This window comes from Bufo bufo, chromosome 3 (assembly GCF_905171765.1).
Source record: "Bufo bufo chromosome 3, aBufBuf1.1, whole genome shotgun sequence".
Lineage (NCBI taxonomy): Eukaryota > Metazoa > Chordata > Amphibia > Anura > Bufonidae > Bufo > Bufo bufo.
In genome coordinates this window covers 560,894,759-560,911,295 of record NC_053391.1, presented here as the reverse complement: position 1 = coordinate 560,911,295, position 16,537 = coordinate 560,894,759, and the positions used below count along the sequence as shown (strand labels likewise).

Sequence of the window (16,537 nt, the reverse complement as noted above, 5' to 3'; positions counted from 1 at the left end):
CAGTAAACTCTCTCTATACTGAATAGATAATGGGAGTAATAGTTTATAATTCAGAAAAAGGCACAGTTCTGAGGTATGCCACATAGCAGGATTCTCCCAATATTTGTGTATAGGCAGTAGCAATGATGGTAGTAGTAGTCCTCCTCCCAGAGTCTCACGCTAAATACACTTTGCCATCTTTCCAAGTGCAATTCCATTCTCATTTACTCCTTCTGCAATTCCCAAGCTGTGGTATGCAGATTTTAGATTCGGATGGCCAGTCCATCGCAAAGTGAGGTGGGTGTCTGAGGCAATTAATCCTTTCCACAAGCAGTAAAGTCCTAATGCCATAAACAAGCAGTGCCTTAGTGTCTTGATCTGGTACATGGCCTTGATGGTTCTGAACCTTCTGTGGATGTCTGTTCTCCTTTCCATCAGGGGTAGTCTCTCAGTTAAGTTGTTCTCTGGAAGCTTTTCAGTCTCAGGAATGGTGTTTCCTGGATGAGGCTTTTCTTTGGGCCTAATTGGCAAGAGCTCAAACGTACAGATCTTGTCTCTAACTCTTTTCAGCTAAGAATTACTAACTAACCAGAGGAGACTGGTCCAGCCCGTCTCCAAGGCAACCTAACCAAGACTGCCAGTGTTAACTGTTTTATGTCCATACACAACTATTTGGAATATATATGGTGTCATTTTTCAAACTGGTGTAAAGTAGAACTGGCTTAGTTGTCCATAGCAACCAATCAGCTTCCACCTTTCATTTTTCTCAGGTCCTTTGGAAAATGGAAGGTGGAATCTGACTGGTTGCTATGGGCACCTAAGCCAGTTCTACTTTACAACAGTTTGATAAATGACCCCAATAGTGCATAGCGAGATATATGCTACTAAAATTACCATATCTGGCATAGCAGTACACCACGAGGCCCGTTAGATCCCCATTCACTATAATGGGCTCAATTGGGTTTCTGGCATGAATCTCGAATTTCTGCTTGTAAAATGCTGGCAGAAATCTGGTATTCTGGCCGGACACCAGACAGATCCCCTTATAGTTAATAGGGATCCAATGGGCCCACGGTATTCGACTATGCTGAATATAGTAATTCTGGTACTCTGCTCCTCTGCCAGAACAGAGTACCGGAATGTTAAAACGGAGATATGGACATAGCCTTGGATTCTGCTTCAAGGGCACATACAGATGTATATGATAGTGCTACAATTGCAGAAATATACCTGTTAAGCAATTTTTTGGAACATTCTGTACCCATCCCAGCGTGGGCACTAACGATGTAAATTCTCCCTGCATATCACCGAGAATACGCTCTAAGGGTCCATTCACACATCCGTGTGTGTTTTTCCGCACATCGCCGGCAGTAATAGAATATGCCTATTCTTGTCCGCAATTGCGGACAAGAATAGGGCATGTTCTTTTTTTTTCAGGAACGGAAATGCAGACCCGGAAGTGCGGGTCCGCATTTCCGGATCGGGGCCGCACATCGTGCGGCCCCATAGAAATGAATGGGTCCGCAAATCCGTTCCGCAAAATGCGGAACGGAATTGCGGATGTGTGAATGGAGCCTAAATGAGATGTTTTTTAAACATCTGTCCCTGTTATCCACCATCTTGGGTGTAGGAGCGCACAACAAGAGCTTACCAAGATCTGACCCAAACATAAGTGACTGTTTCTTTACTTTATATGATGTAACACAGGATAAGCCATCAATATCTAATCAGTAGAGGTTTAACACCCCCCACTCTTGTCGATCAGATGTTTGGGGGTAGCTCCAGCTCTGAAAGTTGGTGTCAAAACTACACAGTTTCATCCATTGTGCAGTTGACAGAGCTGGTTACTGTAGTACTGCTGTCATTGAAATAAATGTGAGCAATGGACAAAATTGTATAGTTCTGATGCCAAATTCCAATGCTGGAACTACCCCAAAACAGCTCATCGACAGGGGTGCAGGGTGTTGGACCCCCACAGATGAGATATTGATGTCCTATCCTAAGGATGGACCATCAATAGTAAAATCATAGACAACTCCTTTAAAGCAAGTGTCCAAAAGTATATGTAAGGTAAGGGTACTTTTTTACACTAGCGTTATTCTTTTCCGTCATTGAATTCCGTCACAGGGGCTCAATACCGGAAAAGAACTGATCAGTTTTCTCCTAATGCATTCTGAATAGAGAGCAATCCATTCAGGATGCATCAGGATGTCTTCAGTTCAGTCTTTTTGACTTTTCAGGACTGAGATATTACTGCAGCATGCTGCAGTTTTATCTCCGTCCAAAATTCCGGAACACTTTTTTCCCATTGAAATGCATTAATGCCGAGAGTTCTGGCAAAACGGATCCGGCATTGCGGTCTGCGCATGCTCAGACCGCAAAAAATTTGAAAAAAATAAATGCTGGATCCGTTTTTCCGGATGACACGGAGAGACGGATCCGGCATTTCAATGCATAGACAAATGCCATCAGTTTGCATGTGTTTTGATGGATCCGGCAGGTAGTTCCGGCGACGGAACTGCCTGCCGGAATCCTCTGCTGCAAGTGTGAAAGTACCCTAATTCTATATCTACAGGAGATGAATACCTGCTGTTATCTTCCTAAATGCTTGGTCCTTAGCTGTTTTTTTGTTTTTTTTCACCACAGTTCCATTACAACACATGATCTGTAACTACAGTTTAGCTACTATGCAATGACTTTAGGTACTCTGAGGTAGTCTGAGACACACCTCCTGTCTCATGATTGGTTAAGACTGCTAGTCTTTACCTCCCCTTGTAGATCTGCTTCTTCAGATTGGCTACTCAGTGATTGAATTGATCGTTAGCTCCAGTAGAGGTAGTGGCATTGCTGCTTCTTGTGTTCTCTACATAGCACACATTGAGCGCTATGTACAGTCGTGGCCAAAAGTTTTTGAGAATGACACAAATATTAGTTTTCACAAAGTTTGCTGCTAAACTGCTTTTAGATCTTTGTTTCAGTTGTTTCTGTGATGTAGTGAAATATAATTACACGCACTTCATACGTTTCAAAGGCTTTTATCGACAATTACATGACATTTATGCAAAGAGTCAGTATTTGCAGTGTTGGCCCTTCTTTTTCAGGACCTCTGCAATTCGACTGGGCATGCTCTCAATCAACTTCTGGGCCAATTCCTGACTGATAGCAACCCATTCTTTCATAATCACTTCTTGGAGTTTGTCAGAATTAGTGGGTTTTTGTTTGTCCACCCGCCTCTTGAGGATTGACCACACGTTCTCAATGGGATTAAGATCTGGGGAGTTTCCAGGCCATGGACCGAAAATGTCAACGTTTTGGTCCCCGAGCCACTTAGTTATCACTTTTGCCTTATGGCACGTGCTCCATCGTGCTGGAAAATGCATTGTTCTTCACCAAATTGTTGTTGGATTGTTGGAAGAAGTTGCTGTTGGACGGTGTTTTGGTACCATTCTTTATTCATGGCTGTGTTTTTGGGCAAAATTGTGAGTGAGCCCACTCCCTTGGATGAGAAGCAACCCCACACATGAATGGTCTCCGGATGCTTTACTGTTGGCATGACACAGGACTGATGGTAGCGCTCACCTTTTCTTCTCCGGACAAGCCTTTTTCCAGATGCCCCAAACAATCGGAAAGAGGCTTCATCGGAGAATATGACTTTGGCCCAGTCCTCAGCAGTCCATTCACCATACTTTCTGCAGAAGATCAATCTGTCCCTGATGTTTTTTTTGGAGAGAAGTGGCTTCTTTGCTGGCCTTCTTGACACCAGGCCATCTTCCAAAAGTCTTCGCCTCACTGTGCGTGCAGATGCGCTCACACCTGCCTGCTGCCATTCCTGAGCAAGCTCTGCACTGGTGGCACTCCGATCCCGCAGCTGAATCCTCTTTAGGAGACGATCCTGGCACTTGCTGGACTTTCTTGGACGCCCTGAAGCCTTCTTAACAAGAATTGAACCTCTTTCCTTGAAGTTCTTGATGATCCTATAAATTGTTGATTGAGGTGCAATCTTAGTAGCCACAATATCCTTGCCTGTGAAGCCATTTTTATGCAACGCAATGATGGCTGCACGCGTTTCTTTGCAGGTCACCATGGTTAACAATGGAAGAACAATGATTTCAAGCATCACCCTCCTTTTAACATGTCAAGTCTGCCATTTTAACCCAATCAGCCTGACATAATGATCTCCAGCCTTGTGCTCGTCAACATTCTCACCTGAGTTAACAAGACGATTACTGAAATGATCTCAGCAGGTCTGAAATGCAGTGGAAAGGTTTTTTGGGGATTAAGTTAATTTTCATGGCAAAGAAGGACTATGCAATTAATCTGATCACTCTTCATAACATTCTGGAGTATATGCAAATTGCTATTATAAAAACTTTAGCAATTTCCAATATTTATGTAATTCTCAAAACTTTTGGCCACGACTGTAGACTGCAAAAGAGAAACCAGAAGCAGTAACAAGTCTTCCTCTGCCCATTTATTTTCAGCTCTACCACTTCCAACTGAATAGGGCTGAATTTCAATGCCACATACTGCCCATGGATAGGAATGGTGGGGCAGATTTACTAATTCTATAGATAGTGTAAACTTAGACTTTGACCAGATGTATCACGGGGGCTCAGGCTGGATGATAAATCTGGTGCAGGGATAGACCTTTTTGTCTAGCTCTATAACAACTATTGGTTGGCTTTCTTTGGTGCAAAATGTTGCATCTTAGGCCACACCGCTCATCACAAAGCCACACCATCATGGTAAGCCCCACCCCTGTTCATGCAAGTCTTTAAAATTGTAGAAACCCTAGTTGTTCCAAATTGCACTAAATTGTGCCAAAGTGCAACACTTTTCAGGCAGATTATTGAATTGGTGCAGGCACATTAATACATTTGGGCTGGTGTTCTTTCTGGGAAAAAAAGAAAACCTTTTTTTTCTAATCCTTAACAACCTCTTTAAAGAATTCCTATTACTCCTCCCTTTTTATATAAATAAACGATAAATTAGCCTTTACTATATTTCCATAGAGCTTGAAACTCAAGGTGGGGCATTTATTAAACAGAAATATGCCTAAATTAGGAGTATTTCTGGTTCATATTGTGGCGCAAAGGTCCTTTGCGCCGCAATCTGCTACTTCTCCCTGCTCATATCAGGTCTAAAAAAGTGGGCGTCAAGCCCGACTCATTTACCATTTTCTACATTTGTTTTAAGGAATAGAAAAGGGTCTAAAATGTAGGACAGCAAGGAAGTTGTCTTACATGTAGAAGTGGCGGAGGATCCACCAAAGTTATGGAAAGGCCAACGCCTCTTCATAACTTTGGCGATCCACCGCCATTGCAGGTCTTTATTAAGACTGGCGTCTAAAACGTCAGTCTTAATAAATGGCCCACTCCCTACCTGCTTTTTAAATGTCAAAATTCTGGTGGTCATAACTCACCACTCTATAGCTGTTACTGGACACAGTCCTTGGCTGCCATTGAGTTCATGGTGGACAAACACTAAACCTGTCTAAAAAAGTGGTACATGTCAAGATTTTGCACCTTTTGGGGGCCAAAAGTCAAACAACTGTCACTTTTTCCCCCTTTACGCCACACAAATGGGCATTGTGGGGATGAGACGGGGAGGAAGGTGGTTGGGCCATGGTGGTCTAGCATATTTACAGTAATTTACACCAGAAAACTGGCCTAAATTATAGCCAAAATCTACACTTGCTCTGAGCTCAGCAACATTTCTGAATAATACTCAAGAATTTTATATATCAACACAGCTGAAAAACCTTCAAATATCACTCCCAAAGGTCACATAAAACATACAGGAACCAGCTTTCTTGCAATACATGATTAAAGTGGAACCTGTCACTGAGCATCGTGTCTGATCTGCAGGCAGCATGTTATGGAGCAGGAGGAGCTGAGCAGGTTGAATTGTGGGAAAAATCATCTCTACATTGCTCTTTTAATGGTTAGGAGTCCAGTGGGTGGTCCTACAGGCGAGTCTGTCAATAACTGATCAGGATCTTACCTTGTGAAAATCAAGTGATGAACAGATCTCCTTAGAACAAATATGTGGTGGGTGCTCGTCTCCAGGGGGTGGTAAAAAATCCCCTTTACAAATGTATTGAACAATAAAAAGTAAAAATAAAACAAACGGAGACAGCACGTCCAAGTTTGTGGAGTTTAATCCAGTAGCAAAACATTTCCCTTTCTGATGGACATGGCCCTTTAATAAGAATAGAGAGGAGGGAGACATGAACCGTGAACAGGCGGCACTGCATGCACTGAATACGCCTTGCAAAAACCTAGCCAGATGCAGTCAGGAACACTTCTAAACGTGGTGCTCAGCAAAATAGTGTATAGTATACAAATGGCAACTTGGAGAGAGAAGTGAAAAACAAAGTTGCGGCACTCACCGAAGTGTATCAAAAAGTATCCTTTATTGTAGCTTCCTCAACAGGTAGCAGTGGGGATCCAGGGCGGACACATAGTTGCGAGCAGCGACGGCCGTTTCGCGCGCTCAGACGCGCTTCCTCAGGCCACTGATTACGTCATTGCGCATATGTGCGCTTTATGCAAAGTGGATGAGGGGACGGCCGACGCCGTCAGCAAGTATCTCACTCCCACGGATATGACGTGTTAAAATTACATGCAAAACGACAGGTTAGGTTACAATCATATGGTTAATTGGGCCAGAATTAGGACAAATAAAGGGAGCATATACATAGAGAGGACGAATGTTGCAAAATACATATTAGAGCATGTAAGAGATTCGGAAATGAGATAACTGGTCTAAGCTACGATAATGGATCAGAATGCTTTAACATGGACCAAAGTCCGCGGTACGTGTATAAGGCCTGATAGAACAGCTACAAAGCTTTTTGCTGCAAGGGATGAAAAGGGAGGATCTGCTTCTACATGGGAAAGACAAATCGCCACAAAGTCCCTCCATATATGGGCGCCTGGAATGTCACAAGAATACAGACATGTCATTTCTGTCATTCATTCCTACCGCACGCATGGCTTCCGTACGCATAATCCACCTTGCCTCCCTCTGCAGGAGTAGGCGATGCCGGTCACCACCCCGAGGGATAGGGCGGACATGCTCTACGCCCGCAAAGGAGAGACAACGCGGATACGCGTCGTGGGCCGTGCAGATATGTTCAATGAGGCGAGGGCTGCCTTTGCCTGATCGAATGGAACCAACATGTTCGCGAATGCGCTCAAAAAGGGGGCGAATTGTCTTTCCAATGTAGAAGCGTCTGCAGGGACAGAAAACTACATATACCACGTATGACGTACGGCAGTTAATAAAGTCCCGTACTGTATGTGATACACTGCCTATTTGTAGATTCCTGGAACAGACATTAAGTGTGCAGAAGGAACAATGGCCACATCTAAAATTGCCCATCGGTTTCTTTAACCAAATTTCATCTCTTGGTGAAGAGAAAACACTTCTGACTAATTTGTCTTTGATTGTGGGGCATCTTTTAAATGTGACCAATGGTCTATTTTCAGTGAAGCTATTAAGAGTGGGGTCTCCCTTGAGGAGGTCCCAGTTTCGATTGATACTCTGCCGGACCATTTCGGCAACCGGACTATATTGGAATGTAAAAGCGAAGCGTGAAGGTTTGGTACTGTTGCTCCGTTCAGTGAGCAACGAATTACGTTCAAGTGTGGATGCTTTTAATAAAGCTGTGGAGACTTCTCGCGGCGGATAACCCCTATCAATGAGCCTAGCCCTGAGTTCCTCAGCTTGGCGAAGGAAACCTTCGTCCGTGTCATTGATTCTACGCAGACGGACAAACTGCCCGTATGGGACTGCGCGTGTGACGGATGCTGGATGGAAACTGGTCTGGTGGAGGAGCGAGTTAGTCGCTGTCGGCTTGCGATAACCACAGGTGTGTATCGCTCCATCTTTAACCATAACATGTACATCTAGAAAATCCAGAACTTCACCACCAAAATTGATGGTGAACTTCATGTTCATGTGGTTACATACGTTAAGATGGTCGACAAATGCACGACAAGACTCCTCGCTCCCCGACCAGACCAGAAAAATGTCGTCCACATATCTCAGAAATAGGCTAATGTGTCTCACATAGGGGTTATCCACCGCGAAAATATAGGTCTCCTCAAATACCGCCAGGTACAGGTTGGCGAATGTGCACGAAACAGGCGTGCCCATTGCCGTACCTAGTACCTGGCGGTACCACTGTCCATCAAATTGAAAGACGTTGTTTGACAAAACAAGGTCCAATGCCCTGTGGACGAATTCAATGAAAACCGCACTCTTATTGCTTCTGCTCAGGACTGTGTCAACAGCCCTCAAACCAAGATCATGGGGTATTCTGGTGTAAAGGCTCTCGACATCTAAGGACACGAGACTGAATTCCTCCCGCCACTCCAAGGCACGGAGTGCCCGGAGGAAGTCTCCCGTGTCCTTAAGATATGTCGGAGTGCTCCTTAGTAAAGGTCTAAGGAGCCAATCAATATAGCCGGATAAAGGTTCCAGCACTGAACCGATACCTGCCACAATGGGGCGTCCCGGTGGCCGGGTAGGGGACTTGTGAATTTTTGGTACAAAGTACCAGGTGGGGATTTTTGGAAAGGCTGGCACGAGTTTATCCCTGAAATTTTTAGGTAAAAACCCATTGTATATGTGCTGGTCAATAAACCGATAAAGTTTGGAAGATATTTCTGGTATCGGGTTCCCCCTAAGCTTCTTGTAAACCGTACTATCTCCCAGCTGTCTATTGGCCTCCTCCATATAATACTCCCTCGACATCAGGACCACATTCCCTCCCTTGTCGGCCGGCTTAATCACCATATTTTTCTGCTTCCCTAACCACAATAAAGCGTCAGACTCTTCCACCGAAAGGTTGGAAGGTGCTGCTGGGTACACCAGCGCACGTATTTCTTTCAAAACTTGTTTATGGAAAAGGTCAATAGGTGAGCCGGCCGGCATGGGAGGAAGGAAGGTGGACCTGATGCCTCCTGTGTATTTATTGGAATATTCTACTCCCTCTGTGGGTTCATCTGGTTCAGTGCTGGAAAGGAAATGGATGCAGGAAATTTCTTCATCACTGAATTTACCGGACAAATGAAAATCAGTAATAGACATTGTGGCAGGAACCTCCCCCTGTAAGGGGTTGAGGACCTGGGGGGTGGTTTCAGAGAACAATCTCTTAAGATATAACTTGCGTATAGACAAGAACAGGTCTATCTCGAAATCAACCAGGTTGAACTGTCCCGGTAGGCTGTATCCCAGCCCCCGATTGAGGAGTGTGATACAGCCCTGGGGCAGTTCAGAGCCTGTGAGATTAAGAACCACATTTTCAGGAGGTGTTTGTATGTAGAGTTCGTCAGGAACTACTGTCGCCAGGAGACCTGACGTCTTCGTCTTGTCGATTTTCTGATTCCTCTTACTTGCTGTTCCACGTCTGCCACGCCCCCTTCTCGTGCTTTTTCTAAAGGGGTGTTTAAATCTTCAGTTGAGTAGTCCGGTTGCCGAAATGGTCCGGCAGAGTATCAATCGAAACTGGGACCTCCTCAAGGGAGACCCCACTCTTAATAGCTTCACTGAAAATAGACCATTGGTCACATTTAAAAGATGCCCCACAATCAAAGACAAATTAGTCAGAAGTGTTTTCTCTTCACCAAGAGATGAAATTTGGTTAAAGAAACCGATGGGCAATTTTAGATGTGGCCATTGTTCCTTCTGCACACTTAATGTCTGTTCCAGGAATCTACAAATAGGCAGTGTATCACATACAGTACGGGACTTTATTAACTGCCGTACGTCATACGTGGTATATGTAGTTTTCTGTCCCTGCAGACGCTTCTACATTGGAAAGACAATTCGCCCCCTTTTTGAGCGCATTCGCGAACATGTTGGTTCCATTCGATCAGGCAAAGGCAGCCCTCGCCTCATTGAACATATCCGCACGGCCCACGACGCGTATCCGCGTTGTCTCTCCTTTGCGGGCGTAGAGCATGTCCGCCCTATCCCTCGGGGTGGTGACCGGCATCGCCTACTCCTGCAGAGGGAGGCAAGGTGGATTATGCGTACGGAAGCCATGCGTGCGGTAGGAATGAATGACAGAAATGACATGTCTGTATTCTTGTGACATTCCAGGCGCCCATATATGGAGGGACTTTGTGGCGATTTGTCTTTCCCATGTAGAAGCAGATCCTCCCTTTTCATCCCTTGCAGCAAAAAGCTTTGTAGCTGTTCTATCAGGCCTTATACACGTACCGCGGACTTTGGTCCATGTTAAAGCATTCTGATCCATTATCGTAGCTTAGACCAGTTATCTCATTTCCGAATCTCTTACATGCTCTAATATGTATTTTGCAACATTCGTCCTCTCTATGTATATGCTCCCTTTATTTGTCCTAATTCTGGCCCAATTAACCATATGATTGTAACCTAACCTGTCGTTTTGCATGTAATTTTAACACGTCATATCCGTGGGAGTGAGATACTTGCTGACGGCGTCGGCCGTCCCCTCATCCACTTTGCATAAAGCGCACATATGCGCAATGACGTAATCAGTGGCCTGAGGAAGCGCGTCTGAGCGCGCGAAACGGCCGTCGCTGCTCGCAACTATGTGTCCGCCCTGGATCCCCACTGCTACCTGTTGAGGAAGCTACAATAAAGGATACTTTTTGATACACTTCGGTGAGTGCCGCAACTTTGTTTTTCACTTCTCTCTCCAAGTGGCCCTTTAATAAGGAAAAGTTGGACTGAGTAGTAATTTAGGGAGAAGATAAAAGGGTTAGAGGCAGGATTTCAGGCATTTATTTCTTGTCAGCACGGAGCGTTCTCAGTGTAGGAATGGACTGCTGCAGCAGTGGTCATCAGGATCTCTATTTTTATACCAATACCACTGCGTGATGACATGAAAATGTCAGCTTTTACAATGCTGCGGGAAGACTCAAGTGCTAATTGTTTGTGACTAAAGATCTCCAGCCTCCTTCTATAATAGACTATTATTATCATTATGCTGCTATGAGCCACAGAGTGATAAAACGACGCCAGCGAGTGTATTCCAATCTTGACTCTTAGGCCCCTTTCAGACGGGCGAGTATTCCGCGCGGGTGCAATGCGTGACGTGAACGCATTGCACCCGCACTGAATCCTGACCCATTCATTTCTATGGGGCTGTGCACATGAGCTGTGATTTTCACGCATCACTTGTGCGTTGCGTGAAAATCGCAGCAATCTCTATATTCTGCGTTTTTCACGCAACGCAGGCCCCATAGCAGTGATTGGGGCCGCGTGAAATTCACAAGCATCCGCAAGCAAGTGCGGATGCGGTGCGATTTTCAAGCACGGTTGCTAGATGATGATCGGGCTGGGGACCCGATCTGTATTATTTTCCCTTATAACATGGTTATAAGGGAAAATAATAGCATTCTGAATACAGAATGCAAAGTAAAATAGTGATGGAGGGGTTAAAAAAAAATAATTATGAACTCACCGAGTCCACTTGATCGCGTAGTTGCGGATCTCTGTCTTCTTCTGTAATGTTGAGCTGCCGGCTAAGGACCTGTGGTGACGTCACATCAAATGATCCAATCACATGGTCCCTCACCATGGTGATGAACCATGTGATTGGGCCATGTGATGAGCACAGTGAAGTCATCAAAGGTCCTATTCCTGTGCACAGCAAAGAAGAAGACAGAAGAGATGCCGGCTGCGCGATCAAGTGGATTAAGGTGAGTTAAATTATTTGTAATTTTTTTTTAACCCCTCCAGCCCTATTTTACTAAACATTCTGTATTAAGAATGCTATTATTTTCCCTTATAACCATGTTATTAGGGAAAATAATACAATCTACAGAACACCTAACCCAAACCTGAACTTCTTTGAAGAAGTTCCGGTTTGGGTACCAAACATGCCGATTTTTCTCACGCGCGTGCAAAACGCATTACAATGTTTTGCACTCGCGCGGAAAAATCACGCATTTTCCCGCAATGCACCCGCATCTTATCCGGGCAAAAAACATGACGCCCGTGTGAAAGAGGCCTTAATTCCAAAACCGAAGTTGAAGAAAGTCAAACTGGACTTTTGCTAAGTATTGGCAGCTCTTACTCCTGCACATGTCCTTCCTCATTCATAAACCATCTCATATATTAAAGTTCCTTGCAGTTTTGATTGTTGTATGATTTGTAAATACTGTATATTTTTTTGGGCCAAACAGAGATGTTACATAACACATACCTCCCAACATTTTGGATGACTAACGAGGGACGATTATGGTTCGTTGTGTGAAAAAGATATGCACATATTTATATATTATTTTTTTTACATAAATAGTACAAAAATAATCCAAAAATGCAATTTAAATATGCAAACTGCAGCAAATGATAAAATAATGTTTAGAATAGAGTCTAATAAACAGAAACTTGACAGTTTTTTGGGGCAATTTAGTATGTTGACTAATGCACATTTATTTCCCAAGTCAAAAAAGAGGAGCAAAAAAGGATGGAGGGACTTGGGTCAACAGTAGGCAACCACATACACAACTGGGGACAAAAATACAAGTAGATACCAGGATTGTACATTCTTAACATAGCTGGCATTAATATTGATGACAATCCGTGCAATAGACCTGTACTCCCTGATGGGAATAACCCCGAAACCCAATGGAGTGCGAGGTTATATAAACCTTTTGGTATCAATTGTGCAGGATAGGCTGGAGAGAGTACAGCAAGATTGGTCCTTATGTTGTTAGTTTTAGTTAATTTTTTGGTTTAAAATTCATTTTCTTCTTTCCCTGAGGTGTCATACATATGGCTATGATGCCCCTGATGCCCTCCCTGGAGGCGTACCCAGGTGTTCATTTTGGTCTCAGAAGACAATGTCTAAATTCAGACATGATGTCCCTTAATTCAACTATGAGGATCGCTATCTCCTATTGGGCTCCCTCTTAGTGAACTTGGTGTTTTTAAAAGAAAAACATCTGTACTTTACAATTGACTGTGGTAAAGAGGCATTTACACGCTCTGGGGAGCAGCTGATTGTCGGGAAGGAAGCGGCTGCTCGTTTGTGGAGGTGAAATGCTGCATTTACATGTAGTGAATCTCCTCCACAGTATGAGGACAAGCTACTGTTTGCTTCTGCCTGTCCCATACAAAATCATTGCTCCTGTTTAGATGATAGAGCTCCTAGTGTGATAACGAATGATATCAATCTTGAGTCATGCAAAATTAGAAACTTATCAACATCTGGGCATTGTCCCTAAAAACCATATCTTTATTTCAATGCTTCTAAAATGTCCAAAAAAATTTAAATATATACACCAAAACAGAAAGAGGGTGGTCACAATGATCCACTAGATACTTCCGTTATCAAGGGTAATGAGTGTCCCCATCACCAGGAGACATCTCTTGGCTAAGGGATATATATGGTTTAATAAGGGAAAGATGTCCCTCCCCATATTTACTACCCTCATTACCCTTCTATAACAGAAGTATCTAGTGGATCGACATTGTGACCACCCTCTTTCTGTGTTGGTGTATATTTTTCTATTTTTTGGATATTTTAGAAGCATTGAAATAAAGATATAGTTTTTAGGGTCAATGCCCAGAAGTTGATAAGCTTCTGTTTAGATGGCATGATCTGCTTCCCAGGAACGATGATTGAGGTGTCCGCACCTCCAATTCTTTCAGATGATGAACAAGCAAGATGCTTGTTCATCGGGTGATCTGGGGCACCATCAGTGGCGTAACTACCGGGGAAGCAGGGGAAACGGCTGCTTCGGGCCCGGGCTGCCAAGGGGCACGGCGCCCCGGCAGTGTGTGTGACAGTTTATTTTCAAGTTAGTTAAATAGCCGCAGCGGACCAGGCCCCCTCGCTAATGTGATCTAATCTTACAGTCTCCTGAAGCCTTCTGATGTGTCTGGGATTCGAACCCACAACCTCCATGTACCATGTATCAGAGGCAAAGCATTTACCCACACAGCCATAAAGGATGCATTGCTACTGTTATAGCTGGCTAAGTGTACATCTATACACATGACAGCTGCCCCAACACACCCAGCACTGCTATATCTCTATGTGACAACTGTCCCAGCACACTCAGCTCTGCTATATCTCTATATATGATAGCTGCCCCAGCACACCCAGCTCTGCTACATCTAATACACATGACAGGTACACCAGCACACTCAGCTCTACTATATCTCTATATATGACAGCTTCCACAGCAAACCCAGCTCTGCTACATCTATACACATGACAGCTGCCCCAGCACACTCAGCTTTGCTATATCTCTATATATCTATCTACTGTATAGCAATACTTATATATATATAGATGTAGCAGAGCTGGGTGTGCTGGGCAGCTGTCATATATAGAGATATAGTAGAGCTGAGTGTGCTGGTGCAGCTGTCATGTATATTAGATGTAGCAAAGCTGGGTGTGCTGGGGCAGCTATCATATATAGAGATATAGCAGAGCTGAGTGTGCTGGGACAGCTGTCATATAGAGATATAGCAGTGCTGGGTGTGTTGGGGAAGCTGGGTGTGTTGTGTACAGATGTAGACTTACTCCCCCATGGTATGACCCCCTAGTAGCAGCACCATCCTCTCCCTGCTCTGCTATCCCTTTGCCCCTTCTCCAAATCCTTATTATGAAATCTTTCTCATTAGGATAAAGCACAACATCAGCTCCACCGAGCCCCCGACCAAAGTGTGGAAGTGGTGTCTGAGATCCCCAAGGGCCAAGCCAAGTAACTGTAAGTTTTCATGTGAAATATGTTTATGTTATACACATATAGCCTACACGGTGCCCCACAAAATACAGTATACCGCTACACTGTGCCCCACAATATACAGTATACCGCTACACTGTGCCAAAGGAGTGGGGTTTACACAGGAGGAGGGAGGTGCGAAGCGCGCTGGAGGGGCCCTTACAAATATTTGCTGTGGGGCCCAGTCACTTCTAGTTACGCCCCTGGGCACCATTAGACGTGCAGATTATCAGGAACGAGCATTCGCAGAAACATTGATTCCCAATAATTGTCCCAATATTAGTGCCGTGTAAATCCACTTTGTCCCCCAGAGCAATTAGATATAGGGGCCACATGGGATCACGATGTTTGCTATGTACGCTATGGGGGTCATTTATTAAGCTAAATTACGCCTATATTAGGCGTATTGCAGGTGCAGATTGTGGTCCAACAGTTAGGTGTGCCGCAATCTGTAACCTCTCCCCGCTCATGCCAGGTCTAAAATTGTGGGAGTGGCATGGACGTGGTAGGGGACAGGCAGGCCCGTGTCATTTACCATCTTTTATGCCTGATTCACATTTAGAAGCGTCAGAGAATCCGCCGAAGTTATGAAGAGGACCACACTAGCGCCGGTGCTGCTGCACAACTCTTAGTGCAGCATCAATCATCAGCTCTCTCTGTCTGTTAGGCTATTCACACTACCTGTTTTATTTATGCCCTATGAGCTCCTGATGAACGGCCCGTCAAAGGGCTGTGAGAAACGCGTCGAGCTGGGGGTATAATTATTAGTCAGACTTAGAGCATAGCGGTAGCTAGGGTCCCGTGAGATTATGGAATCTAAGACAGCACATGGGTCTCATCCGATGCTTTAGGGACGCTAGCTATCTAATACTGGGGTGACAGAACTGGGACTGGACACAATTAGAGTCCCAGCTTGATCACTGTTACCGCATTAGCGGTGAGGTTTTGTTACTGTGGATCAGCTCTGGCTCACTGGACATAGTACAAACAGACAGCAGTCTGTCCACTTAAACTGTTTGATCACTGTTACCACATCAGCGGTGAGGTTTTGTTACTGTAGATTAGCTCTGGCTCACTGGACATAGTATAAACAGCCAGCTGACTATCCTCTTAAACTGTGGGGGTTGGAGAATTATCTGTCCACCCCCCCCCCCCCCCCCCCTTTCCCATTTGATACACACCCACTAGAGCCTTTTATATTCATTTCATTCAAGGGACTAATCTATTTTAACCAGCAATATAAATAAAGTTTTGTTGTTTTTGCTGATCGCTTTCAGTGAGTTTGACCCTATGGGTGGCACAATGTATAAGATATCGCCTGCTGATCTGCAGACATTACAACTTGACATTCTATTGTTCCAGAGATGACTCTACCAAGATATCTTTTTATAACTATACAATTTACTCTTCTGGTTTGACGGCATAATTTCCCTGTGATTGTCATCAACTTTGCTGTACTTTGGAAATATTATTATCATGTTTGTCTTACTTTCAAAAATTAATAAAAACTGTTTAAAAGAAAAGAGATTGATGATCACATAGTAGACCAATATAATTCTGGTAAGGGCTAATTATCCCTAAGTGGCCATGACGCAAATCAGTCAGGGGCAAAGAAGATAAAATGTACAACCATGCTAGGTTTGGCAGCCTTGCAAATGTCTCTTACACAGCGCAAAATCACTACATAAGGCAAAATCATAGAAAAGATATAATACAAGTGATCCACTATAACTACTGTAACTAGCAAGATGTCTGCAATAAATATAATGATGAAGCCATTAGTTGAAAATGATCATTTTAGTCCCATAAATATAACAATC

The 16,537-nt window shown here is 44.1% G+C and overlaps 1 protein-coding gene across 1 annotated transcript in view; it reads right to left on the bottom strand.

Annotated features, from left to right (window-relative positions):
* The window catches only part of KCNH3 (potassium voltage-gated channel subfamily H member 3), a 158,029-nt gene that overhangs the window by 140,634 nt on the left and 858 nt on the right, over positions 1-16,537 (bottom strand). The gene's annotated exons all lie outside the window — the stretch shown is intronic.